We start from the raw sequence: 26945 nt of genomic DNA on the forward strand, positions 1-26945 counted from the left end.
CATAATAGGAAACATAGCAGATTGTGACTGAAAGAGAAACAAGAATTCTCTTGCCTTGTGGATCATGGATCTTATTATCTTCTTAAAAAAAAAAAGTATTTATAACAATACTTTCCAATCTCAGGCAAGACCTTGTGCTGACAAGTGGATTCCTTTTCCTACTTCCTTGACATTAGCAGAAATCTAATCCACTTCATAAACTCCAGCCAAACCCATGCTCTTGATCATATGCAGTTTGCAGCAATTTTTCCAGAAAGAATAAGAAAAGAAAAGGATTGTCCATGAACTGAATGAACTCTGCCTCTTCTACTCCCCCTCTTTGTCTTGCATGAGATTATGAGGGACCATCTCTTGCTTTGTGCTTAAGTAAAATTTAACACTGTGGTATTATAACAATCCAATTAGTAATAAACAGATTAATAATAAAGGCGATGTCCAAAACAGATGGGATCACCTGACAATTTGTTTAGCTAACAAGGGCACAAAGGACCAAGTCCAATGTCCAGTGGAAAGCAGCTGTGAACATATATGCAGTCCAATGAACTTGACCTTAACCAACGAATCCATTAGCTTTGCCATAACTGTAAGCAATATGCATATTAGCAGATCTAATGGCCAGATGACTAGAAAAGCACTCTGTGACAGACTAGTGCAAGAAAAGTACCTTGCCAGAATCAGTTCTTCCTTTGTTTATCGTGCAACTTGTTCTATTACCAAAGCTGTAACTAGTAAGACATTCCTTAGCTGCACGCTCCTATGGTGAGGACTTCTCATCCCAGTTTGTAACAAGTTCAGGGCCTAGAGGTAAAAGTGCTGTAAAACATCAGAATGTGCCATCTGGCCTCGGAAACTGGGAAACAAAGAGCTTATAAATATGCAGGGACCTCCATGTGTTCCTCCGACCACATAGCAAGAAGACAGAGAAGCTCAAACATATATGGAGAGGAATGTCTCCCCTCCTCCCTTTGCATGTGCTTCAGTCAGGATGTTTGTACAAGAAGAAAGTCAATTGAACAATAAAACCCATATGTCAGATGTTGAAGGGAAGTCTGGAGTTGAACATGCCAAAAGAAAAGATTGAGACCAGTTCATCCTTATGATAAGATTACCCACTCAAATATGCACATCACAACATCCTTGTTAGGGGACCAAACTGATAATAGTAGCAATGTGGTACCTGGTACTTTGAACTTTTCACCCAAGAATTGCAAAGCACTTCACAATAAAGCCTAAATATATCTTTATGTGAGATGGGAGGGGCTGTAAAGAGATAGCTTTGCTTATTTTGAGCATGAAAAGCACACAATTCCATTACAACACAAAACAGAAAGCTTTAATTCACCTGGAAATGGTGCTTTTACTTAATTTTAATGGAATTATACCCAGTCAGACTCCAAGGCCAGTGGACTTGCATGTCTTCACACTTAAAAAGAGAGTTCCTGTGGCCTTCTGTAGTTACATTTTTAATACTAAAGATGATATAAAAAAATGGATACAAGACCCCCCACCTTAATAAGCAGTTCATTATTTATTCAAAGTGGAACAGCTCTCAGCAAAGCTGAGAGGTCCTCCTAGATAAGGGACAAACCAATAGCCCCAGAGAGGGCTTTTGAAGACTGAGTTGAACCCCAGGGCCAGAGGGAGCTTTATCTGAAGATGGACCCACTCCATGACCAACTCCAGACCTTCAGAAAGATATGAGTGTGAAGAACTGGACAAAAAAGCTCATGAGAGTCAAAAGCTCTGCCGTGAGTTCTTGAAGTTTTCCTGCTGTTATTACAGCCAGAAATGTTGCAAGAGCAACTTTTCTTAACACTTTCTTTGTTCAGAGCTACATTTATTCACGCCTCAAATAATGGAGCGGGAAGGAAAGTGTTGTGGATGAAGTCTGGCAAGCCATAAGCTGAAATGAGGTCTAGGCACTGGGAGGTCTTACATCTGAGTACTTGAAAATTTTCATCAAATTTTCATCAGATTCATTGGTTTTGGCTGGACAAATGTTGGCCTCCATCTGTCTGTGTGGGAAAAGTCCTTGCTAGCAGGGTTTCTTTTAACATGTAACCCAAAAGTAATTAAGTTCCTAATTAATAAAACTTTGAATGAAGTTCTGGCAATGATAGTCCCTGGCAAAGACAGTCCGCAGTTCTAACTGGACTGGGGCTGTCAGGCATTTCCAGAAAACAGCATCAAGCGTCTCTCAAAGTTCATGACCACTCCTCCTGCTCCTTCTGCTCCCCACCACCCACCAGCCCCTTTTCATCTTTCATTGCTGTGGGCAGCTCAAAGAGATGTTAATGTTCCAGAAGTGATTTTGACGCCAAGTTTCTCTATTAAAACCATCTCCAAGCATCAAGTTTGCCACATGTCTATTGTCCTCATCACTCTCAGGCAGTCACAGGATTATCAAGGATTGGGGCTGGTTTCATTCTGTGCCTTTTGCTCCTGCTGCTGCTGTCCCCAAGTTCAGGAAGGGCTGTAAACAATGAAAGGAAGATGAAGGGGTGGGGGGGTGCATCTTTCTTTATCTCATCTGGCAGTTAATCCCTTGCCAAATGTATCAAGCCAAATGAGAAGGGGAAGAGGCTAGTCAGATAGACATGTGGTGTCTTCAAATTCTGCAGCTTCCCTGCTGCATTTATTTTTCTTCTGCATTTCTATAGCAAGCTTGGGTGAGTGGCTATGGCCCTGGATGAGGAGTTAGCAGCAAGGGCTGTTACACTCCCAGCTCTGGCACTGACTGCCAGAGGGGTTTGGTTCCCGTCCTACCCTTTGCCTGTATTTTCAGTCTCGTTAAACTGGCATAAGCTGGCTTCACCGCCAGAAGAAGCGGTCCTGACACAGGGTTTGCATGGTGCTCCCAGTGGGGATCTTATCCCAACTCAACTTACCTCAGCAAAAAAGCATATATACTTTACCCTGAGATCAGGTCTGTAAGTGGCTGTGTAAGCTAGCTCATAGTGACTGTGCTACCAGGGCATCTCTTGGTCTTACCATGTTAGGGTCTGAACAATTTGGGATAGGGACTATGTTTCACTAACTGTGTATACAGCCCCTAACATGATGAAGCATTGATTTCAGTGGGTCTTTGGACCCTGTACAGCATCACCAATCCTTCAATGGCAAGGTGCATCTTGCTAATGAAATACACCAACACTAAAGGTAAAGCAAGGACCACTAGGTCTTAAGTGCTTTATAACACATTCACTTGGGCTCTGTATGGAGCTGGCACTGCAGTGGCAAGGTCTGGGGCCATTGGGGATGAGGAGGAGTAAGGGAAAATGCGGATCTGCTGTAAGAGGGATGAGGAGCTCTGTTATAGTGGTCCCCAGTTTGTGTTTGTCTGCTTATGAGTGGACAGTGTTGGAGAGCCAAGTGTTCCCAGCTGATGACTGACACAGGAGCTCTTCATGGGGGAGTCCTGAGGAAAGAGCTCAGAGACACTGCTGGAAATCTCTTCTAGTCCAGTATGGTCCTGTAGGCTGCACCTTATCATAATACAGGAACGCTGTGTGCCTCCAAATTTGCTTTTCTAAGGAAGAGATGGTTTATATGGGCAGTGTCTTGCTTATGATCTTATTTGGGGGAGAAGGGCTGTTGTTGTCTAGCCCCTTGTAAGATTTGCTTTTTGGGGTCAGTTCCTTGGCTCACACAAGCTGGTGTTATTTCTTTGACTGCACTGAAGCTGTTCTGCTTGTGACCTGCGTAACATAAGTTGGTGGTCTCAGATGGTCTCTCTCACCACTGGTCCTCTCCAGCCCTTTTGCCATCATCTTCAACATGGAGATCAAGTGCTGTGCCATCCATGAAGACACTCCCATATTGTTCTGTTCCCCTCCATGCTCATGCATTTTTGCGGACAAGGTGGATGTCACAGGAAAGTGTGTGCTGGAAAACTCACTGCTGAAGCTGCCTGTGCCAGATTTGCTCTGGCAAAGAAGAGAGGGGCTTTGTGAACATTTTCACAGTCCTTGAGCAGCAAAGGACATTTCGCCACCACATCTCCCAAGCCTGAGCATGCCTCTTCCTCTGGGTGCACAGGCAGGAAGCAGTAGTCTACAAGTAGGAGCAATTTTGGGTGAAGACTTGGCTCTCCTGCGTTGTCTGTGTGGCTGCTCTCAGCAGGACTACTTCCACTCCAAATGTGTTATTGCAGTGAATAAACGGGAGATGGGTGGGGTTGCAGGGGCTGTATGGACAATAAAAGGAAATGCCTCTGCTCTGCATATGCTCTGGAGAGGGAGGGTGTCTGTGTGTCAGGCAAGAGGGGATGTTGTGCGAGACAGGGTATGGAGGGGAGGCGTCTGCATGAAAACCAGAGGAGAAGAAAGTATTTGAGAGAGAGTGGGTGGGTGGGGGGTAGCAAGGGAGTGGGAACAGGACCAAAGAGGCTGTGTATGGCTATAAAGAGAGGGGCTGCTTGAAAAGGACTGGTAGCAGGGTGTGTGTGAGAGGATTGCAAAGAGGAGATGTGAGGCAGAATGCCTGTGGGTGGCACAGAGATGGATGAAGCGCCTGCACCACGCTGCCAAACAGAACACTCTATCCCGGCTGCTCTGCCTGCCTTTTCCAATCCCATGGACTACACCGTTATTTTACCCTGTTAACACTCTATATCCAGTGTCCTTTTGAGAAGCAGAAAATTTGTGGTATTATAGCCTGGGGAGGGTGCCAAGGTTCAGCAAGAGCTGTCCATCCCTTCAAACAAATAAACATTGCATCTTTTCAAAGCTGCTTTGAGCGGACAGAGAGACTTCAGAGACACTGTAGTGCTGGTGGTTTGAGGATCATTATGGAACAACCTCTCCAGAAATGTTTCTCCTGATTTTTGAGTCAATGAGTCATCTTCTTCATACTAAATGTATTCACATGTAACAGTGTTACCACAGGGAAAACAAAAGCTCCCTCCTTCATTGCAGTAGCCTTCCAACCACACTCTTCCCTATGACTTTGACACTTTGCAGTTCAAGGCTTTGTTTGTTCTGGTTTAAAAAAAAAAAGGCTTGGTTTGGAGACTGCCCCAGCCTACATGGCTTGGACCAGGATGTAGCTGACCCCCAACGTGCTGGGGTGCTAACATCTGATGTTTAAGATTGGACCCCTCTCTAAGCTAAGTTCCTGAACAACAGTTGGCATGTGCCATGTAGATTGATAAATAAAAGTAACTCATTTGAAGCCAAAATAGAGAAAAAAAATCAAGGTTGTTCATAAATATTCTGCAGAGTGAAAACGTAGAAATAGTGACCTAGTAGGAGGCTGTACTCAAAATTCCAGAGGATCATGGTAATCTGATATTTACACTGACTTCATGAGTTTGGAGTCCTTCCGAAAAATCAGACCACAGCAACACACATTTTGTCTTAGCCCCTGCATGTGATCTGCATGCCTAGCTGTTATGGCTCTGGTTTGCAAAGGGTTTCTGTTTGTTCCCTTGGTGGATTGTAATTGCTCTGGATCAACTTCAAATAGGAGGGAAAATGTTAAAAAAACACAAAAGGAGTCTTCAAAGGTCCTGAACATTATGCCTAGGTGGTGATCTCATGGCAGCAATGACCTCAGAGGTGTGTTTGGCTTGGTTCAAATTCACAGAACTGCCTCTTGCCAAAGATACTTTAAGTGGGCCAAAACCATCTGTAAACACACCCGTCCAAAAACACACGCTGCATAAAGTCGCAAACACACATCATGTGTCTCACATAAACTCACATATGCTCCTCATAGAAAATATGGGGTCTGCAGTCATAGTCAACCTGTCGTTGCTATTTATGATACAGCTCAGGTGCCCCAACACACCACTCAAATGCGAATGAGCTCAGAGTGTACAAGCTCATCAGCTTGTAACCCGTGCTGTGCAGTACAGCTGTCTCCTGTGCAGTTCACGGTCCTGGATCCCAGATGGGGGACTATTCCCAGTTTTTATTTCTCTTATTTCACGTTAAAATCAGTTCTGGGTAAGCCATCTGAACTTTGCTGTGCTCCTCATAATTAATCCACTTCCAACAAGACGGAAGGTGTTCCTCAGGGTCCAGTTTTCCAGGCTGACCACAGACTCTGAGGCCCACAGGCCTTGCCCAGCTCATCTGCTTCCACCTATCTTCAGACAGTATAGGAAAGAGAAATACGTGCTGAAAGCTATATGTCTGTACTTACAGGTGACTTCTGTTCGTTGATTCTATGGAACTAGGGCTGTTTAGTCTGGAGAAAAGGAGGCTGAGGGGAGACCTTATAGCTCTCTACAACTACCTGAAAGGAGGTTGTAGTGAGGCGGGTACTGGTCTCTTCTATCAAGTAACTAGTGATAGGATGAGAGGAAAGGGCCTCAAGTTGTGCTAGGGGAGGTTTAGATTGGATATTAGGAAAAATTTCTTTACTGAAAGGGTTGTCAGGTATTGGAACAGGCTGCCCAGGGAAGTGGTTGAGTCACCATCCCTGGAGGTATTCAAAAAGCGAGTGGACAGGGTACTCCAGGACATGGTTTAGTGGGCATCGTAGATGGTTGGACTCTATGATCTTGAAGGTCTCTTCCAACTTAAATGATTCTATGATTCAATGATTGTATGAGCAGTCTTAGTATTTAATATTCATGTTGCAGTAAAGATTGCTGACTCCATTCCCTGTTTTGCCCCTGTTGTACCAAGTATGGCAGGCACAGAGACTGGTAACAGCTATGTTCACAGATTTCCAAGGTCACATTTACATACTTCTAAGCATGAACATGAACCAAAATGCTTGCTTTGTGCATCCCCAAATTGTGAGGAATGCAGATATCCAGATCTGTATTCCCCAGTCTGACTTCTGTGTTTGTAGCTCAGCAAGTTTGAAATGGCCTCACACTTAAGAGCAAAAATCCTACAGAAGCCCAGATTGTCATCTAGTACCAATGGGAGAAATAAGACAAATGGTGAGGCTCAGAAAATGCCGTACTAAACAGAAGCTAAATCTCTGGATAAACTCTAGGAGTTGATCCTGTAGATTCAGTGTGAAATATTGGCACAGTGTCACAGAACCATAGAATAATTTAGGTTGTTAGGGACTTCTGGAGGTCATCTAGTCCAGTCTGCCCCCCAAAGTAGATGCATCTAGATCAGATTGCTGAGGGCCTTGTTCAGTCAAGCTTTGAATATCTCCAAGGATGGAGACTCCACAACCTCTTTGGGTAACCTTGTCTGTGTTTGACTTATCCTCACAGTGAAAAAAAATATTCTTTATAGCTAATCAGAGTTTCATGTTTGGCAGCTCGAATCTGTTGCCTGGCATCATCACTCTGCATCTCTGAGAACAGCCTGACTGCCTTCTCTATACACTCTCCTTAGACATCATAATATTGAGGCAGTTCTGCCCTACAGGTGACAAAATATGGAACTGAAACTGCAGCAGTGTGAAAACAGCAAAGAGAGGATCTGGAAGGAAGGTGATCAGAGCCTCAGAAGAATCTGATCCTAGAAGCTGACAAAGAGTGGGAGGAAAAGAAGGAAATCCTATGTTTTTTATGAACATTATGCTCCTCACGGCCATGGCTATTTGACGGTGGTTGTGCAGAACTGCTCCCAGCAATGACTGCAAGGAAAGCACAGGTTGATCCCACAGACAGACCTCAGTGCTGTGCCTGCCTGACATTCCTGGTGCGCAACACGTGCCATAAATCATTTTCACAAGCTGCTGTGCATTCCTCTCCAAACACACGCGGGATGCACCAATCACCTCTTCTTTTCCAAAGGCTAAATCATGTACACAGGGCCAAGGCTGGGAGCTGGCAAGAAAAACAGCCCTGTCTGCGTGGGCAGAGTGCTACCATGGCAAAAGCTCATACTCTCAAAAGCACATATTTTCCCATAAATGGCCAGTCACTAAGGACCAGTCACCATGAACTGATACAGGCATAGGGAGGAGCTCTAATGTCCATTAATGATGAGGGAGCAGCTCTGTGACACATCTGGACCGCAGGATAAAATTGTAGGTGGCTTCACAGCCACTGAAATGCACGCAGATGGTGCTTGGGGCACTGCAGCCAGCACGTGGGGCTTGGGACTGCCATCTGCCCTGCGTCCAGCAAAGGACACGGAGCACCCAAACCACGGCCATCGCTGCCGCCGGCACTGTTCTCTCTGTGTGCTGGTCCTCCTCACCGAGCCAACGTGCACCGAGGCAGGGCAAATGAATTCGGGTCTCACCGGCTCCTGTGGCAACAGGAGCCCGTGGGCAGCACCATGCTTCTCCCCTGGGTGGGGAGCACAGCGGAGCCAGGATAGCCTGGCCCCGGAGGCTTTAGACCTCCGGAGGTTCCAAGAGCTCCAGGTGCTGTGCTGGCAGCCCAGCCGCACCGTGCCCGGCGGGCAGGGCCGCGACAGGCAGGCCCGTCCCACCGCCCAGCGTGCCGGGAGGGCAGCCAGGCCCAGACAAGAGCCCCGGCCAGGGGCAAGTGGGCAGTGAGGAGGCGGGCTCCAGGGCCAGGCTCAGCCCCAGGGATGGCGGCCAGGATCAGATGCAGCCCAGGGACCTCCAGGCAGGTCTGAGGCCAGGCAGGGAGTCGGCCGTCGGCTGGGGTTGGCGGCAGGACTGGCAGAGTCCCTGGCCGGGCACGGGCACGGGCACAGCCAAGCCAGAGCCCTGGCGGTCCTGCAGCAGGCTGGGTCCTGGGCTGCGGGTCCTGGGCTGCGGGTCCTGGGCTGGGCTGAGGCGGGGGCCCGGGGTCCGGGGACCCGGGGAGGGTGGCGGTGGAGGCCCCGGACGGGGCTGCTGGGGGCCATTATGGCCGGTCAGTGACTTGCGGGCCCTGGCAGCATGCTCTTACCCGGGGAGATGGGGGTAGGTTGACCACCCTTGCCAGGGACAGGCAGCCTCACGCCCACCATGGGGTGAAAGCAGCTGGGGAAGGTATCGGGGAGTAATTCACAGGCAGTTGAGTTAGAGACCCTTTTTAGCACATGCAGGTTTGCAGCAACTCCCTGAATGTCCGGGCCAAGCAGTGCACACCTTGGACTCCAGCCTCCTGCGGGCACTGACAGTGTCGGATGGTATCCCTCGAATTAAACAAACCACCTTTAAGTAGCTAGAATGTACTGGCATACTCTAACAACCATAGCAACTCCTTTCTAAACTATTTTAGAAAATGCATAGCTTTAATCACCTGTTTAAAGTCTTTCTCAAAAGCTCTGGCACATAGTGAGTGTTGAAAAGGCTCCCTCAGCCTTCTAACATTCAGCATATTTTCTCTCAAAGTGACACGTATTTCAGTGTGCTAGTATGGCAGATATGAGCCACCACCAAGGTAAGGTTGCACAACAACATCCACTGTCATCCTAAGTTTGCTTAGGATGCTTCCAGTGAGTATTTGACCTCACATTTCCCATTCTTGGTCTCTCTTAGGAGAGGTTGTTTTGTTTTGAAACTGGGAACAAAATCCCAGTAGGTATTTTCAAGTTCAAGGGAAGTGAAAAGAAACAAACCCGAACCCCAGTGTGCAATCCTCCCCTCTGTAAAAATATTGAGGCTTTACTTTTTCCAACAGGCCTCCAGCATGGAGAGATGAAAGGCAGTGCTCAGGACCAGGTCTGGAAATAGGACTTATCCAAGGCCACTAAATGTCTGGCTGCGATGTAGGTTACATTACACTGAGACAGGAGGAGGGTGGAACCTGAAGTGAAATTATTACCAGCACTTGAAAATTCCCCGAGTGTGCTTTGAGGCATCTGTTAGAGTTTTGTAATGGACCTTAACAAATCTTACGGGCCAAGTCATTGCAGCTTCAGGGTTTCTGCTGGGACAGTTTGCATGAAGAAGACTTCAACGTCAGCTTCGCAAAGCAGAATCCTCAGAAGACCTGTCCTTTATTCAGGAATCAAAGAAAGTCACAGGTCTCCCAGCATCTAGGGAACTCCTGCATTTCAGCTGCACTCAACAAGAAACAGTGTGTGAGAACAGAATGCTGGAGAGATGCTCGTTTCAGTTGGGAATCAAGCCCTGAGTTTTCATCTTTTATTCTACCTGAGATAAAGCAGTCACAATGTAAATAGACATATTCCTGCCTTTTCAAACCAACTTTGTGTCAAGCTATTTCCAGACAGGCAGTAACAAGAACAGGCATGGGAAGAGAGCCTTCCTCATGTCATCACTATTAAAGATCTAAAGACCTGTTCTCCATTTCTTTCCCTTTCCAGTCTCTTCCACATCTCTGCAAAACTGTTTAGAAAATAAAGCTTTTCTAATCTGGTGGCTTTCTCCTCTGAGTCTGCAGGGCTCTAAGTATGAAATAGAAGCAAGGCAAAACCTAATTAATCACATATTGCTTAAAATCATGGCCCAAATCTCACTGGGTTTACTCATGTGATTAATGTTTCATTCAAACAGAGAAACAGGGAGCAAACGATGAGTTATCCCACTGATTTCAGAGGGTCGTGGATTTTTGCATGGGTATTTCCAGCTACTCTTACAGCTAAATGAAGGTTTAACCACACTGGAACTGGCTAGGCTAGTGTGCATGGAAATGCAAAAGATGAGATTCCAAAAGCAACAATACCTTGGCCAAATAGCACGAGTGAGGTGTTTTCTAATCCTTTTTGCTTGATTAATGGCGTGGCAAGACACACTGCATGTTTATATTGTAAACAGGAGTGCAACTCCAGTTAGAGGTGGTTTTAAAAGATCTTTATACTGTCTGATTGTGTTCAAGCTAGGAAGGGGTAGGGGTGGGGTACCTATGGGAGAGCATTACATATGCTGTAAACACATTTTTCTCCTGGCCTAGCAGCAAAACTATGTGACACCCCACTCTAATGAATACTAGCCAAGCAGCGAAGGAACCTGTTGCTAATTGGGCAAAAAACCTTTCACAAAGCAGCAAGTCAGTCATGAGAGGTAAGGCTCATCAGGCAGAGGGTAAGAAAGGGCAGTGACTGGAAACTGCATGGGAAATGCATACCTGAAGTGGTGGTTAAGAGGACTATAGCAAGAAGGGCTGCCCCTGAGGAAGGAAAGAGAAAGGAGTATCTGCCGTTTGGAAACATATTCCTTTCAGTAGCCTTCATGCTCTTGAGACATACCAAATCATTGTACAGACATCCTTATGGTATTTTCAGCCCAGAATGAAGCTACAGCAGACAAAGGAACCAGGCAAACAGGATGCCAGCAAGCCCTGCTAAAGGAAACACGATGTAAATCAGGGAGAGGAGTACACAATGCCTATAGGATGTATTCTTTCTATAGCAGGGGCCAGCTCAACCTTTGGCTTGTGAACAAGATCCAGCCCGGGCAACCATGTTAAATGACATTGTGTGGGGAGGATGTGATGGGCTAGCTTTCACACATCAAAGGGTATCATCAAAATTCATGGCACAGGAACACAGATTTTTGTACAGATCTGATCCATGCCCCGGCTAACCCAATTTCCTGCTCTCGGCCACAGCCTATGACTTAATGCTTGAAGGGAAGGAGGAACTTCCCTGGGTTTCAGCTCACTGACAGTGCAGTGCTAGACATGGAAAAGTTTCTTAGCTGATCCCTGCATTTGTTCAGCAAACATCTAATTAGGACTGCTGGACACCAGTGCATTACAAATGTAGGTAGCAATGTCAGCAGCATGGCAAATCGTGAGTCATGTAGTATTTCTGCGGCACTGTAGTATGGAAAGCAAACCCAGGAGCACAGTGAACTTATCTGTTGATCCTGTGTGTTGGCAGACTCTTTCAAATAGTTTCTCTGCACCATCAAATAACAATTCAAAAAAATTAAAACAAAATATTCCTATCTGTTGAGAAATTTAATTCTGTTCAGCACTGACCTGTCTCTGTTTGAGTTGCTCCTGTCAGACAGAGACCTCATCACTGCTGCTCATGCAACAGGGTCAAGGAGACCTGACAGCAGCAGAGCAAAGTTTTCAGCCATGTCCCATAAACAAGGGAAGTATTCCAAGCCCTTCCCCACCTGCACAGGAGGGTGAGGACTGGACCGCACTATGTTTTGAAACAAATCCACAATCAGCAAAGGAAACAACTGCACTGGAGTGGAATCCCTTGGCTGATTCTTTATTTTCTAATGTAGATGGGGCCAGAAGTGTGGAATTGGGTCCATCTGAGATGCCTCCCATGTGATAACACGCAGTTTGCATCTTTCCAAAGCACAATGATTTGGAATAACAGTTGTCAAGGAATTTATCTTGAATGCCCTTTTGAAAACAAATTCCCAAATGTTGGGGTTTTATTTTTCGGGGGGGGGGGGGGGGTGTCTTTTTTTCTTAAGGGCTCTTTAAAAACTTACTCTAAGGGCTACAGTTGGAATAAGCTGGTTTTGATCTGTTTGCAAATGGGCTGCCCTCCTAGAAAAGACTTTCAGTGGAGCACTGATATTCAGCGCCCCTTTGAAAGACACCAGGGGCCTAAAGACCATTGATGCTGTCAGATTTCCAAGACTGAATTCCTCCCTATAATATCCAGGCTCACAGCCAATTTGACTGGCTGGGAGCAGTTGTATCTTTAAAAAATGCTTGATGTGTATTCACATTTCAAAAAGGAAAAAAAAACCCCAACATTGCAGAGTGATTCAGAAAGATAGGCAGCTGATGGAGTGGAGCAACAAAGTCAGAAGCAAAGACAACCCAAGCAGAGACGACCTTCCTGAATTCCATGTCACTAATTCTGCTCCTTGGAGAGAGTGCCTCAGCATTTGTACCCTGGCACGATACAACTATTTCCTGTCTCCATATCTGATCCTCTGCATGGCTGCTGTGATACCATAAAAAAAACTAGTTTGAGAAAACAGCAAGCTATTTCTGAGCCCTTTCTTATGAAGATTAACTGCTCTTCAGAAAATGATCATTCTTGGATTTCTTGGGCAGGAGACAAAGGGGTGGGAAGAGGACCCTCTGTCTAAATTTGCTCAAAAATTTAGGAGAAATGGTCTTGGTTTTTGACGCATTTTGCTGATCTTTAAAACACAGATATCCTGAAACTCTATGCCCATGCAATGGAGATAAAGAAACATAGCTGAACTCCACCAAGCTACCAGCGGAAGTGTAATAAGCTTAGAGGCTCTAAAGCATTTTCAATTAATATGACTGTTGTTAAACTCAGAATTCACAGGACCTTGCAACTGCAAAGGAAACTTTTTCTGCTCACTAGATTAGGAAAGAGGTACTTTGGAAAGAAAAGCTCAAGAAATTTTACCTGGAGAGCTCCTTTGGAAAAGGCTGTGCCATTTTACTTACAGTATTGTTGCTATAACAAGGCAGTGGGCAGAGCCATATCAGGATTGTGGATCCACTTCACCAGACATGGAAAAATATGAATGAAAAGCACTGATAAGTACAAGTATTTTTTGCAATTTGTCTGGCCCATTTGTACCTTTTTGCTTACAGGAAATGCCTCCTGAGGTATTTCCCAGGAGAATGAGAACTGATGGGAAGGGACTGCATGGTTTGTAATACTCCATGAAAGTATGCTGGGGGCAGGCTGGCTGCTTTATTTTGTCTTTTTAAAGACAAACCACATACACTTGGGGGGTAGAGGGGGGCTATTATTTCATTTTCCAGAAGTATCTTTTACGTATCTTACGTTCCAAAAAAATTTGTAAGGATTGTTTAGAGACAGAGGAGATGTCATTACTGAAAAATCACAACTTTTCAAATCTTGTACGCATAGAGAAAACAAAGCTCAGACCACAGTGTACCAGGTGGCAAATAAAGCATTCCTCATATTTCTTTACAGTTTTCAAAAATCGCTTGACTTTCCAACATTGTCTGTGTGACTGAGATGTGGTGCACACTTGTTTTCTAAATGCTTCAGTTTATTTAATGCTTTAAGTACTTGTTTGCAGGACTGAACCTATAATGTGAAAGAGACCAAAATATCTCAGTATAGATTCTCCCTGTGTAATATATTCTTTTCAGCACATCTCCAGAGAGGATTTTATAGCACAGATATTTCTCAAAGTGACAGAACTGTGAAAGTATCTGGCCTTGGCACATGTTTACCTTGGAATAGTCTCTCAAGTGGCTTCTTTCTCAACACAAATAGACTTCCCCACAGAGACAAAACTTCCCTGCTCTGCAGATAGAAAACTTTCTAAAGGAAACTTCCTCCACAACAACAACAACAACAACAACAAAAACAACAAAAAGGAGGGGGGGCAGGAAGGGAATACACTTGGCCCCTACTGCCTTTCGTGTCTTCTCAATGATAAATGGTCCCAGATACTTCAGCCTGTGAGACAGCCACCCAGGCAGATCCCACTTCAAGCAGCGCCAGTAATGGAGGACTGCAAGGAGTTTGGGCTAGTCTCTGAGGGCATTTACATACCTCTCAACTCTGTTTATGATGGCAAAACATTCCCATGACAGGAGCTTTAAAAATCTTGGAGTAGGAACTTAACAGAGTGCCTACTGGCTTTAGCTGTTACTCTTAACTTTCAGTGGGACTTAAGCCCCTGCTTAGGGGGGTCTGTCAAAAAATTTCAGCCCTGTACATTATAGTAACACTAATGAATAACTTCATGATAAAATCTATTAGCACAATTGCCATTAACTGGCTTCCTTGCAGAAAGATCAAAGAAGAGGTCAAACACATATAGTAAGGATGGTAAGCAAGCCTTTCCCAAAATGAGATACTGACTCTCCTCCTAGGGTCAAGCATGAAAGGAGGATGATATGGGAGAAGCCCATGTGTTCAACCTGCATTGTGGGTGCACCACAAGTTCCCCTTGCAAGGTCATCTGTCTGCTACCTTCCATGACGCAGGAAGAGTTGCTTAAAATAAAAAATAAAAAGAAAAAAAAAAGAAAAAAAGAAAAGAAAAAAGAGATTAAGGTAAAAAACTCATAGCAGATAAGTGACAAAATGTTCAAAGCAGATATTTAATAAGAGAAGAGGGATGCAAAGGGGAACAATACAGGCTTTGTCAGGGCATACAAAAAATGCTGAAAGATCTAGCAAAACTGGTGATAAATTATGGCTTCCCACAAATATTCACCTCAGACTGATTAAAAGGAAAAAGCAATAGGCTAATCTGGAAATCTTTCCAAAACAAGGATCTGCAGTACTAAACATCTTTTCTCTTTTACTAATACTCCCTTTAAGATCCACTGTGTTTCTTTTCCATTGGCTCTATCACAGTGTTGTGAACATGGCACATCCGTTTTCTTCACATAGCAGGGAGGGCAAATGGGTACCAACTTCTCCATGAGAGGCACAGAAGAATGGAAAGTTGGGTGACTGCCACAGCAGGTTATTTGTGATCCTGTGAAATGTGCTGCAATCATGGGGTTTGTCAATACAGGGGGAGTTGTAGGAATAATTTCAGAGAGGAATGTACCTTGTCGGTGCATGCTTTAATTGCTTTCCATAGTAATTTCTGTCCAGCAATCATGGTAGAATTATGGAATTAATGTCTGGAATTTCTACCTGGCCAGGAACCCCAGGACACTGAATAGCAGCAGCACCTGGTTAATGTAGCAGCAGTGGCTCTGACAGTATTTATGTCCATTTCTGTAAGCCATCAGGACTCCCAGCACAGAGACAAGCCCCTCCTGGAGACATCATTGTCACAGACCCTTAATCTTCCAATGCAGATGCCAGACATCAGATACTTTCCTTGAAAGTAGGAGCCCCACTCACAAAGCCTCCAGCATCTGACCAGCCCCCAGATAACTGACCTGGCCTGTACTCACAGGCTCTCGAAAAACAAGGTTTTCTGCTGAGAAGCTGAGCTGAGCTGTGTTGGCAGCAAACCAGTCCATGCCAAAGCCTTCCTGCAGTGGGCTTTCGCCTGAGTTCCATCAGAAGATTTGCCAGAACGAACAGGTTTCCCCCAAATGTGAACCGTTCAGCTCTTTCTGCTGGGGAAAAAAAATAGTTCCATTGGAAAATTTCTCACCATTATTTTTGTGTTTGTATTGCTATGGACTGTAGTCAGAATTCTGAGTAGGCTGTGGTCTCTCCCCCAAAGAGCTGCAGTCCAGTTGGAGAAAAGATGCAGAAAAAGGGGGGTGTTTGAAACGAAGGAGGTGATAAATCTGGAAGGAGGAAGAGTAACGATCAGGAAAAGATCACAACATGTAGAGGAAATGGCTACAGTTTGATGGTCCCAAACGCTCTGATGTCTACCACTCAGTTGTAACCAGAATCTTCTTTCCAAAGGAATGGATGGACTGCTAAATCGGACAAGATTTTGGGGGGCTCTCTATGGAAACAGGTGTAAGGAATGACACAGATAGGCACAGGCAAAGCGGGAAACTGACTGCTTTTAGGAGAAGCTGGAAAACCGGGTGGGTATGTACATTGCTGGTAGCTGGGGCAGGAGATCTGGAGGTGCAGGTGAAGGTAGGAAGCGGTGTGGGAAGTGTGTATGATACTTTGTAAAGTTACTTTCACGCCCTCCTGCTTAGGTGCCCTGACTTGCAGGAACAACTGCTTTCCAGAACAAAAGCATGACCGTCTCGGGTCCTGCCAGTTCTTGGCTCTTCCACTGAGTTTGCCCAGAAAAGCTATCTTGTAGCATGACTTTCTGGGTAGCTCTTTCCGCATACTTAGTCCTCGACTCTGCTCTCGGGCGATGCCCACCGTGGAAAGTGAGGTTCCGCACCACCGGGGGCAGCGAACAAACCTACCGAGCCCCCTTCCATGCCAGGTTTGCTTTGCTTTGCAGTTTCCCAGCCCGCACCCACCCGCGCTTAAACCCTGCACAGAAACGCCGATTCTCCACCAGCAGGTCCTGCCCTCTTCCCCCAGCACAAGCTACCTTCCGCGCCCTTTCTCCCCCCAAGGCTCAGAGGACCCCCAGGCCAGCAGGCAGGGAGACCTGTTCCCCCCCCAGGCAGGAGGAGCCCGGACCGTCTGGCCGCCGGGCCAATCTCCCCCCTCCGCCTTCCCGGGCGGAGTCTCCCGGGAGGGAGCCCAGGCTGGAAGTGCCGGCGGACCTCGCCCTGCTGCTGGCCGGGTTGTTCCCCGGGGAGTGAGGGACGGGCGGGCGGGCGGGCGGGCGCCGACCGGGCGCTCATCCCGGTCTCCCGCCTCCATCAGCTCCGGCCGGGCCGAGCCGGGCCGAACGGAGCCGCAGCCCCGCGCCGACAGGGGGCGCCACCGACCCGCCCGGCCCCGCGCCCAGCCAATGGCCGGCGGGGCCCCCGCGCCGGGCGGAGCCGTCCGGCTGGCAGCGCCCCGCCCCGCCCCGCCCCGCCCCGCCCGGCCGGGCCGGGCCGCCGGCCCCGAGCCCCGCGCCGAGCCCACTCGCCGGCCGCCGCCGCCGCCAGCCATGCGCCGTGCCGCGCCTCGGCCGCGGGCATGACACCGCGGCCGCGCCCCGAGCTGCGCCGCGGGCTCCGCGCGGGGCCAGGCAAGTACCGCGGCGGCGCCGCCGCTCTCCTTCCCCCGGGGCTGCGCTGCGGGGAGGGGGCGTCTGCCGCCGGCCCCCCCGGGGGGGCCGCGCCGCGGGGACGGGAGGGGGCGTCTCTTCGTGCCCTTCCGCAGAGCTGCCTGCTTGTCGCGGGCGCCTCCCGCACAGCCCCCGGAGGTGCCGCGCGTCGGCGGCCGGGTCGCTCAGCCGCCGGCGCCGGGGAAGCCGGAGGGTCGGCGGGGCGAGTGGTGGGGAGCGACCGCTGCCCCCCTGGGAGGAGGCGGGGGTGGTGGGTCTCGTCAGCCCGGCCGCGGGAGGGAGGGGAGGCGGGGGGGGAGTCGGTGATCCCCGAGGCGGGGACCCGCCTGGCTTTGGAGTGGGTCAGGAAGGAGATGACCTGAGAATCTCTGCAGCACGGGGCTCTCGGAGCTGCTTTGCTTGAGGCGTATTCCCAGAGTCGCTTTCCCAGAGTGGTGGCAGGATCCCAGCGCTTTTGCATCCCGCTGTCATTCCAGGAGACCTGTCAAGTGCGCCTTACGTTGCATTCATGCCAGGGCACCATGACAGGCAAAGTAGACCCTCTGTTACTGCCTCGTGTTTTGAGACTTGCCAGGAGAAACTGCAGCCTCGTCTGGAGTGAGTGAAGCATGTGGCACTTGCTCCGGCAGAGCAGGGAGCATGCTGGTGGGGAAGAGATGCTCAGTCTGGACTGAATGGGCAGCTGCCCTTGGAGATTTTTTAAATGCAACAGAACAAACAATAGAATATCATATTAGCATGGGGTTAGCCTGAAATAATGGAAAATAAGAGGGAAAACTGTAAACATTATTCAAAATGCCAGTTTGAAATTCTCAAACAAATCACCCAAAACAAACAGTAGCTGAGTGGAACTATTTTCTTTGCAGGGAGTTTCCACTGGAATAAATAGCAAGTTCTGTTAAAAAAAAAAAAAAAATCTGCAGCTAGTTGTAGTACTTATACTGCTTGCCAGGGGCTGGAGGGTGCCCACAACCAGAGAGATCCTTATGATCCGGAGTGATGTTTTATTGCAGCTTTTGCTCCCAGTTCTTAAGAGATGCTTAAGAGATGCAGTTTTTACCTATGGGCCCTACCTAAGACAGAGGTGTCTGTTTTTCCCTTTGCCTTCCCATCTTCTTCTACATTTAGAACATTCCTTAACATTCTTTTTCCTAACCAGACCTCTGTCTGCTGATGCCTTTGTCTAACGCGGACAAAGTGTTGCTGTGATGTGCCGACTCTACGTTACCTGCAGAGACAGAAAATGAGGGCCTTTAACAGTATGTTCTTTGCCTCAACATCACAGCTGGTTGCTAGCTTGCACAGGCAGAGCAGCAGGGCCACGGACACCTGCTTCTGCAGGAGCAGGGAGCTCCTACGTGGGTTGTATTCCCCAGGATGCATAGACCACCAGGCACTGTACCTCAGCCTTCCCAGTCATTTCTTCAAGGACCTGGTCATCAGTTTGTGCAGCATGACTTGAAGATGATTAAGCCACTCATACTCGATGGGCTGTTTGTAAATGGTGGTGTTCCTGGTCATGGGGCAGCTGCCCAACAACTTGCTGAGACCTGGCACAGCTCATGCCCAGCTGCAGGAAAGTTCCTGGGTACGCTTCCTGGGCCCCTGGGCTGGTGCCCTCCAGGGCACACCTAAAGACAAGTAAAGCATTTAGTTTGTGAGCCAGAGAGAAAGTGGTCAGGAGGCCGTTTTGATATGCATAGACCTTTTAAACCTTCCCCCCAAGGTTTGCAACTAAACAGTTTTCTCAAAGAACTCACTGCCTGTACAGGCAGTTAGCTTGACTGGGAAGCCTGTTTATTTAACGCCCTCTAGTGCTGTTTTAAAAATTAACATAGATTCTTTTCCAGAGGAAAACAAATATTAAAGTTTATTGGTTTAAAAAGATTTGCATTTTCTGAGAGTCAGCTGCTTCAGGGAATCCCTATCAAACACAATACCACACTTTGGGTGGGTGCATAACCTAATTTTGAATAGGTGTCTCTAGCCATGGAGATGTAATTACAGTCTCTGCCTCCCCTGCAGACTCTCAGTGATGGTCAGTGAAGGTCTTTCCATCAACAGCACTGCACACAGTTCCTTCCTCTTGACCTGTCTTTAAGTGCTGCTGCACTTTAGGTTTTGACTGAACCCACGTGTAGATTGCTTAATGTGGCTCTGGTCTAGGTGAGCTTGGTGTTTGCAGAAGCGACCATTTACTCTTCTTGGTGCTTCACCTTTGTTCATTATAATTCAGCTAGACTAGCCCCAGAAATGAAAGTGTGTGGCCTTGTCTTTGCAGAGGAGCTAGCTCCAGGGGCTAGAACTCCTTTAGGTTGTAACGAGGGGATGTGACTCGCGCATTTGTGTAGTCAGACTGATTTTACTTCATAGTATGGGAGACGTTGAGGAATGTACGTACCATTGATACAATTTCTCTTAATTAGCCTGAAGATGTAGTGGATGTTCATTTTTCATGACTAGCCATGAGGGATCTCAGATCCTCTTCTGCGTGTAATACATAGTATGGAAGATTCTGATTTGTGGCTCTGATGCATAGATCCTTCTTGTGTATCTGTTCCTAGTCCCTCATGGACAGCATTACACCAGCACACCGTACTCGCACCTTCCTGCCTGCCACAGGTTCACCACCCCTCTGCTGTTTCACCCTCTGTCATGCCAGCAGCCTCACAAACACCCCCAGACTCCTGTATTTGTTCTGTTCACCTTCATCCACATATTACTCACTCCTCCACCCTTGCTAGTGCCACCACCACAGCAAGTAGCACCCCAGCAGATCCAAATACACGCATCTCCAAAAATGCCTACAGCAGCACTCAGCCACTCACGCTGTTCCTTGCCTGTGTCCTGCTTACAGCTGTGTACGGTCAGAGCTACATCAGACTGCGCCCGTCTCAAACAAACACCCCCAGCAGCCTCCAGAGCACCCGCAGCACATCATTGCCCATTTGGCAGCACTGCTCAGGAGACAACCTGTATCCTCTGGCTGGAAGCTGACATGCAGAGGTCATGTAGAGGTGGTACTAAATTATGGTACACATCTGACCTGCATGGCTGGTTTCTCAGCTAAGGCAGGAAAACTGCCTTGCCAGCTCCCCACCTCTCCGTGTGCTTCTGGTTGCACCTGGCATCTCCTCAGGATATTCCCTTTGACTTGTCTGTGAAAGTGTCATCAATATGAGTACTTATGCCTAGTAGAGCGAATAGCAAATCTGCTTAATAGCACCTTCTCCATTTCAGCCAGAGGTTGAGACTGTGGCAGTCACTGTGATTGATTGAAAAAAACAAAACAAAACTGAAAACCAATAAAACCCACTTCTGTTCATCTTCCACTTCTCCACATTTTCTCCTGAGGGATCTTAGAGCTGTGGTAAAAAGGGCTGGCACAGGGATGGGTGCACATGGGTGCAGGGGATCAACTCCTCGTTTCTTGTCTCCACAGCACTGCCCTCCTCATGTTCCCCTGAGAGCAAATGGCAGGACAGATAAGGACATGAAAGTTTCCAAAACCTGGCGCCCATAGTTAGCCCCTCTGAAAACAGGTAGGGTGGAGTCCAGCTTGTGGCATGCGAGAGAGAAACTGAAGCAAAACAGGATGTTTTTGTGATTTAAAACTTATTTTTCATAATTCCTTTTGAAAGGCTTGTTTTGGTTTGGTTTTGAAGTTGCGTGCTGCCTCTATTGGGAAATTTATCAGCCAAAGAGCTTTGTGTATGTGTGTGTGTGTATGCAGATGTGATATGTGCACGTGTGCTTGCGTAGGGAGAGCAAATGAAGAGGCTACTATTCAGTCTCAGGACAATTCACTACCTGAAAATTAATAAAACCAATAGGGACTAACGGCTAAGTGATGGAAAATATAAATTCCATCTATGTAGCTCTTCTGTAAATCTTGCTGGACAATTGTTTTCTGCTCTGAACACCTCAAAACTGGAAAGGTTCTATCAAATTATAAAGTATTTATCAAAGACCCACAAAAATACCTCCCATGACAGGAGGTATTAGTTTACACATAAATGTGTGTTAAACCCAAGTAATGGGAAATGAGGTGTAAGGGACAGATTAGGAAGCCTTTGGGGTTGTCTGTACCCCGTAATATGTCCTATATTTGGTCTAGTTTCAGCTGATACAGCTTTTGCACTAGTTCCTTTAGAGGTTAAGGCAAAAGTGAAAAAGAAATACTGGGACAAATGAAGGCGGGAAGTAATATATGAATCAGAATAAGTGTCTTTAAATAGAATGTTTCTCAGAGTTTTCCACTGCCTGCCCCTTCAGGCTGCATCAGAAATAGAGGCACAGAGAGTGACATCTCCGAGAAGCCCCACGGCCACTTGCTGTCCCCACTGCTGGCACAGGCTGGTTGCTCCCAGGAGAAGGGGTGATCTCTGTGTGGCAGTGCCTCCTTTCTGCCCCTCTGTCCTACAGAGCAAAAACACCTCCTTGACGCCAGCCTGTGCCCTTGCATGGGATATGAAGAGTCATTATGCTATCTAGCCTTTATCTGGTTCATTGGAGATGCTGTACCCACTCTTATAAATCCTAGCCTCTGCAAAGCACTGGCATTTTATCATTGACTGCAGTGGAACAAGATTTTTTCTGCCTTAATCGTTTCTTCTCCTTGGCTCATCTTCGAGTTTCTGCAGTAGCTTGCAGCAGTTGCTCCTATGGAATAATTATAACAGCCTTGTGTTAGGAACTTAATGTGAATAGTTTGATTCCACTGCTTATCTTTTTCCACCTCTCATGCCATCAAAAGAACTGGGACATGTTATTTAAGGCCACACAACTTGACTTGCATTGGTTCATAGCAACAGCTTTTTACAACAAGAATGTGCATATTTCTTTGTTAGCCTCACTTGGCAAACTATCCTCTAGCCTCCAGGTTATGTGATCGCTGAGCTCTTCATCCTCCATGATTAGCTTCTCTCCTTCCCTTTCTCAGCCCACTGGCAGCTCTTCAGGCTGTGTTTTCAGGCCCCTCCTTCGCACCTTCTTTTTTACATGGGCTCAGCTCACAATACTGCTCCTGCCTGCCTTTCCATTCTTGACCTTTGCCCAGCTGCTCAGCGATGTCTCTCTCTTGGCCTCTGTCACTGTTCAACCCTTAATGTCTTCCTGCAACTCCAAAAACTGGCAAAAAAAGTGCAATTGTTTAAGCCAAAGTCTACTTTTACTTGCCCATCTCGTGTAACTTTAGACTTGCAGCTCCACTGAAATTCATGATGGTTGGATTCTCATTTGAGGCTGGGATGCCTATTTTTTGTTTCCATCAACTGCAAAATTCTGTGGGATTAAATCCTACAATTCAGCACAAACCTATGAGTTTTGAGGAGGAGCTCGGCAGTGAGTGTTACTAATCAGTGTGTGTTACCCATCCTGATGCTGACAGGCAGATGAGCAAGCAACAGAAAGAGGAAAATGCCTTTCATGGTGTGTGTGCTAGCAGAGGTGCTGTTGATTAACCCATTTTTCAGCCAGCCAGCTCTGAGAATGCCATTTAACAACCCCAAGCCTGTATAATGCTAACAGGATGCTTATAAGGCATAAAGGGATTAATGTTCAGCTCTAATGAAATCCAGATGCACAGAGCTGCCTCTTTTCAAGGTCTTTTCCATGGCCAAGCTGCAAATAAAATGATTTAGTCATTGTAAATAGATGAGAAACACCAGACTTGCAACATGCACTAGGTACTTAAACTCACTGGCAGCAAAGGCTGCTGGCAGTTACCTGCTGGAGAGGATGGGGTTACCCACCAACCCTCTGCCTGCAGCAACATTGTCCGTAAGGTGGGAACTCAGGAGCTTTGTAGGGGAGCACAATTCATGCACATGTTTGCATTAGGGCTGGGGGAAGCTGGCTTGGAAAAAAGCCTGCTTCTATCCCTAAGAGAAAGCCAAGGCAGGTATAAAGGTGGTGAGTGTCTGGTCAGTCTCTGTCAGGGGCGTGTTGGTGGACCACTAGCAACTTGGCAGCTTGCACTGGATGTGTGTCCAGGGAGAGGTGAGGATTCATAACACAGCATTCAAGCAGAGATGCGCCGTCTGCTCAGTGGACCTGAAGCGTTACTGCCTCATCAGCTGTAGTTTACACTTTCTCTTCCTTGTGCAGTTTATATCTCCCTGTATCACACATCGAGTGGATTTCATGCACTGGTAGTTAATCTGGGCCCTAGCAGGGGCTGGACCAGCATACTGAAGTTCAGAGGCCCTGCTTTGGAAAGGCTGAAGTAATTCTGTAGCTGGGCAGACCCAGATGTCTATGAGTTTTTAATATGGCAGGAGGAGGAGTTTTGAACCAAGAGAGGGGAAGAGAAGGGGGTTATTTTAAAGACACGAAGGAATGTGTTACATTTTTCTGTTCCTCAGCTTTGGCTGCTCTGCAAGTTTTTCATTTTGCCAAAGCTCAATTCAGTGAACTATTTATTTGCATTTTTAAAGAAAGAGCATGATTCTTAATTTACTTTGGCCTCAGTGATGAATTTTTATACTGTGAAACCCAGCAAGTTTCCTTCCAGTGTTATATATACATCCAACTTTACAACAGAAGCTTCTGCCCCAAAGTACCAGTCTGAGTTAAATGGTTTAAAGGGCTTTATAAAAGTGTGCCCCCACTTATTTCCCACATGAGTCTTATCAGTAGTCACCCCATAATTGTTTGATGCTATGCTCATAATCAGAGCATGTTGCAGCTTGGTGCCAGAGACCCTCTATGTGTGTAGAGTTATGTAGAGGTTTTCTTTAGAGCTATAGAGGCAAGAATTCCTCATGAGAGGTTCCTGGGGTAGCTTTCAGCATTGGTTCAAAGGAAGGAAAGGCATGAGGAAAGAGTCCCGCTATAAAGTTCTGTCAAATCATACAGGGGGAATCTGTTGCAGTAGGTTTTCACTATGGGAATAAGCATTGCAGGAAAATCCCGAAAGGCAGCAGCTGTTTGGTCTAATCCATTGTCAGCAAATATTTCAAATTTACTCAGCCCTGGAGATCAGAATTGCAACCAAACCACCGGGACCTCCAGGAAAAGGTGAAGAAATTTTACAGAACAAGGTTTTAGTTTTCCCATCGCTCTTGGCCTCCTATGTGAGTACTAGAAGGGGGAAGTGCTTCCTCTAGCTGCTGTTAGTTTCTCTCCAGGCCAGAAGTACAAAGTACAAAAGTATTTCTAAATTGACATCAATATTTATTGATCTCTTCAGTTTCCATCAATTAGCAATTTGCTGTGCTGGCTACAGAGAATAGACTTGCATTTGTGTTACTCAGAGTTTTTCAAATTGATATCGATGCAAAAAAGACTTTGTCCGAGTGCACCCTTCAGATGTTCAGAGCCTCATCGTGTTGAAGGTGATGGCTGATAATCATCTTACTGGCAGTAAGTGGTTTTTTTGCAGTGCTTTTTTGGTTGTTGACCCAGAATATGTAGACACCCCCGCTCCTGTTGATCCTTCAGATTTGCAGAGAAAACGCCACCCATGGGTGTTTTCAGCAGCAGTTGCCCATAATTTTCGCAGATTCTGTCCACCAACACTGTATCAGTGGGCTGAGGCTTGGAAATAGCAGGATTTTTTTTTTATTCTTGTATTCATCAGTTTTCACCTCTCTGTCCAGTACTGGATGCTGCAGTGAGGAAGCACAGAGCTCCAGGTAGGCACACAAGTGTTTACCGGGGCACAGCTGATGAACAGGAGCTGTGGCTTTGTCTTCCCGCTTAAAGCTTTTGGGCTCTTTCTCAGGTACCTGTCCTGGTGCTTGAGTGACAGTTGAGCGTGTCAGTTTGTTTTAGGACCCTGGGCAGTGCCGTATCAGGGGACCAAACCCTTGTGCTCATCCCCAGGCAGGGATACTCCTTGCTGGTGGAGGACAGTGCCACGTGGGCAAGGCCGTCTTCAGCAGCCAGAAACACAGACCCAAGCCTTGACAAATTCCAAGTGTCCTGATTTGGGGTCCAGCCCAGTGTCATTTAAGAAAATGGACCATTACATCAGCTGTTCAGAAAGACCCACTTCAGTTGGGAAGACCTCTGGTGCTCCGTGAGACAGCAGTCCCCTTTGTGCTTTGCAGAACATCCTCTCTCATTGCCATCCACTGTCACTGTCGGTGTTGTTCCAGGCTCCCGAGGAAGGCAGGCCCTGCAGGCACAAGTAATCCATGGGAGCAGGGAAAAAATGTGGCATGGAACAGATTAGTGTGAGTCAAACTAATCCCCAGCCACCTCCGAGTGGAAAACCCACTCGGCCTTTGGCAGCTGAGAATTGTTTCTCCCAGTCCCCCTTATATGGGACATTTTAAAATAAACCAGCAGGGCTCCATTTCTTGGAAGGAAAAGGAAATGTTTCAAAGTGTGTCCTTGCAAACTGATTTACTGCCATCAGGCTCTGCATATTTTAAGAAATGTTTGGAGCTGCGTTTTAGCAGTAAGGGAGAGGGAAGCAATTAGTGAAACAACATGGGAAGACGAACTTGTGTAAAACGGCTCAGATAAATATTTACACCAAGTTTCTTAGCTCTGAGCTCACATTAAACCCTGCCCTGTCTCTCTGAAGGGACTCGCATCCACAAATAAAATTGCGGGCTGTGGCCACCCAACATTATTTTAGACTTCCTCCTCTGATTAATTAGGCTAATTATGGATCTTAAGGAATTCAAAGGGTTAAAGTGGTGGCAGGAGAGTTAAAGATTCTCTGCAGCATTTGCAAGGAAATGTTACTGCTTTACCATATGCCTGTGCTGCCAAAATTCACCCCGAAGAGTAAAACAGCTGCACTTTTTTTTCCTGTCTTCTGGGCACTGAATTTTCACCCTATGCAAAAAGTAGTGTGAACTATTAAAATATAAATGGACAGACACACATGTCCTTACCTAGCATGAAGGAATATGGAAAAATGAGGCTGGATGGATTGGAACAGGGTTGCATTAGCCAGAAAACAGAATGGACTGCCAGAGTCTCAGGGTGGCAGGAGGCATAGGGCAGTTAGTGTAGTGTTAATTGGGCTGCATGAGCAGTTAATACTGCTCCTTATTAGGTGGGGTGAGTCATCCATGTTGCAGAAAAGCTTCTTGTAGCCCCAGTGGTAGCAAAGGGATCTGTTTCTTCAGACAGGTAGATGATGGCAAATGTTTAGGTATCAGGAATTCCTGGTAATATTCCATGAGATTTGATCTGCTCTGATTCTGTCTGCTCACAGATGTTGTTGGTCTGTGCTTTTGGATAAGCTCCCAGGGCAAGAACTGTGTCTGTCTTGTTTTCACAATGAAAGTGTTGCAACAATGACTCTGGGGGAGTATACCTTATAATTTGAGAAAGGACACCTAGCTTAGACCTCTCCCAGAAGGAAGACCTAGCTTCCAAGCCTAGCTCTGCCATTACTTTTCTGCATTGCTGAGGGTATGTTACTTAAATATTCATTCTGAGCCTCAGTTTCTCCATTTTCCAATCAGTCATTTAGAAGCTGGAGTAGAGATGTATGGGATAAGAGTAAGGAAGAGCTTGGCTGAATAATGGCTGTAATGTGTTTTAGAGCCCATCAGCTGGAAAATGTCGTGGTGAAGCACAATAGTTATATAGAGGGAAAAGCAGAAAGTCACTTTGCTAAGGCCA

General features: G+C 46.8%; 1 protein-coding gene and 1 long non-coding RNA gene across 3 annotated transcripts in view; one reads left to right on the top strand and one right to left on the bottom strand.

Annotated features, from left to right (window-relative positions):
* Positions 1–26945, bottom strand: part of LOC128153810 (uncharacterized) — a 275250-nt gene that overhangs the window by 38812 nt on the left and 209493 nt on the right. The gene's annotated exons all lie outside the window — the stretch shown is intronic.
* Positions 17185–26945, top strand: part of LOC128153801 (rho GTPase-activating protein 20-like) — a 39481-nt gene continuing 29720 nt past the window's right edge. The window contains exon 1 of one of the 2 annotated variants that reach the window (XM_052813569.1): positions 17185–17315. The gene's annotated coding sequence lies outside the window, so the exon portion shown is untranslated. Of the gene's footprint in view, positions 17316–20796; positions 20897–26945 lie in introns of those variants that run through there. The other variant, XM_052813570.1, reaches the window with a different exon arrangement.

This window comes from Harpia harpyja, chromosome 18, assembly GCF_026419915.1.
Source record: "Harpia harpyja isolate bHarHar1 chromosome 18, bHarHar1 primary haplotype, whole genome shotgun sequence".
NCBI lineage: Eukaryota > Metazoa > Chordata > Aves > Accipitriformes > Accipitridae > Harpia > Harpia harpyja.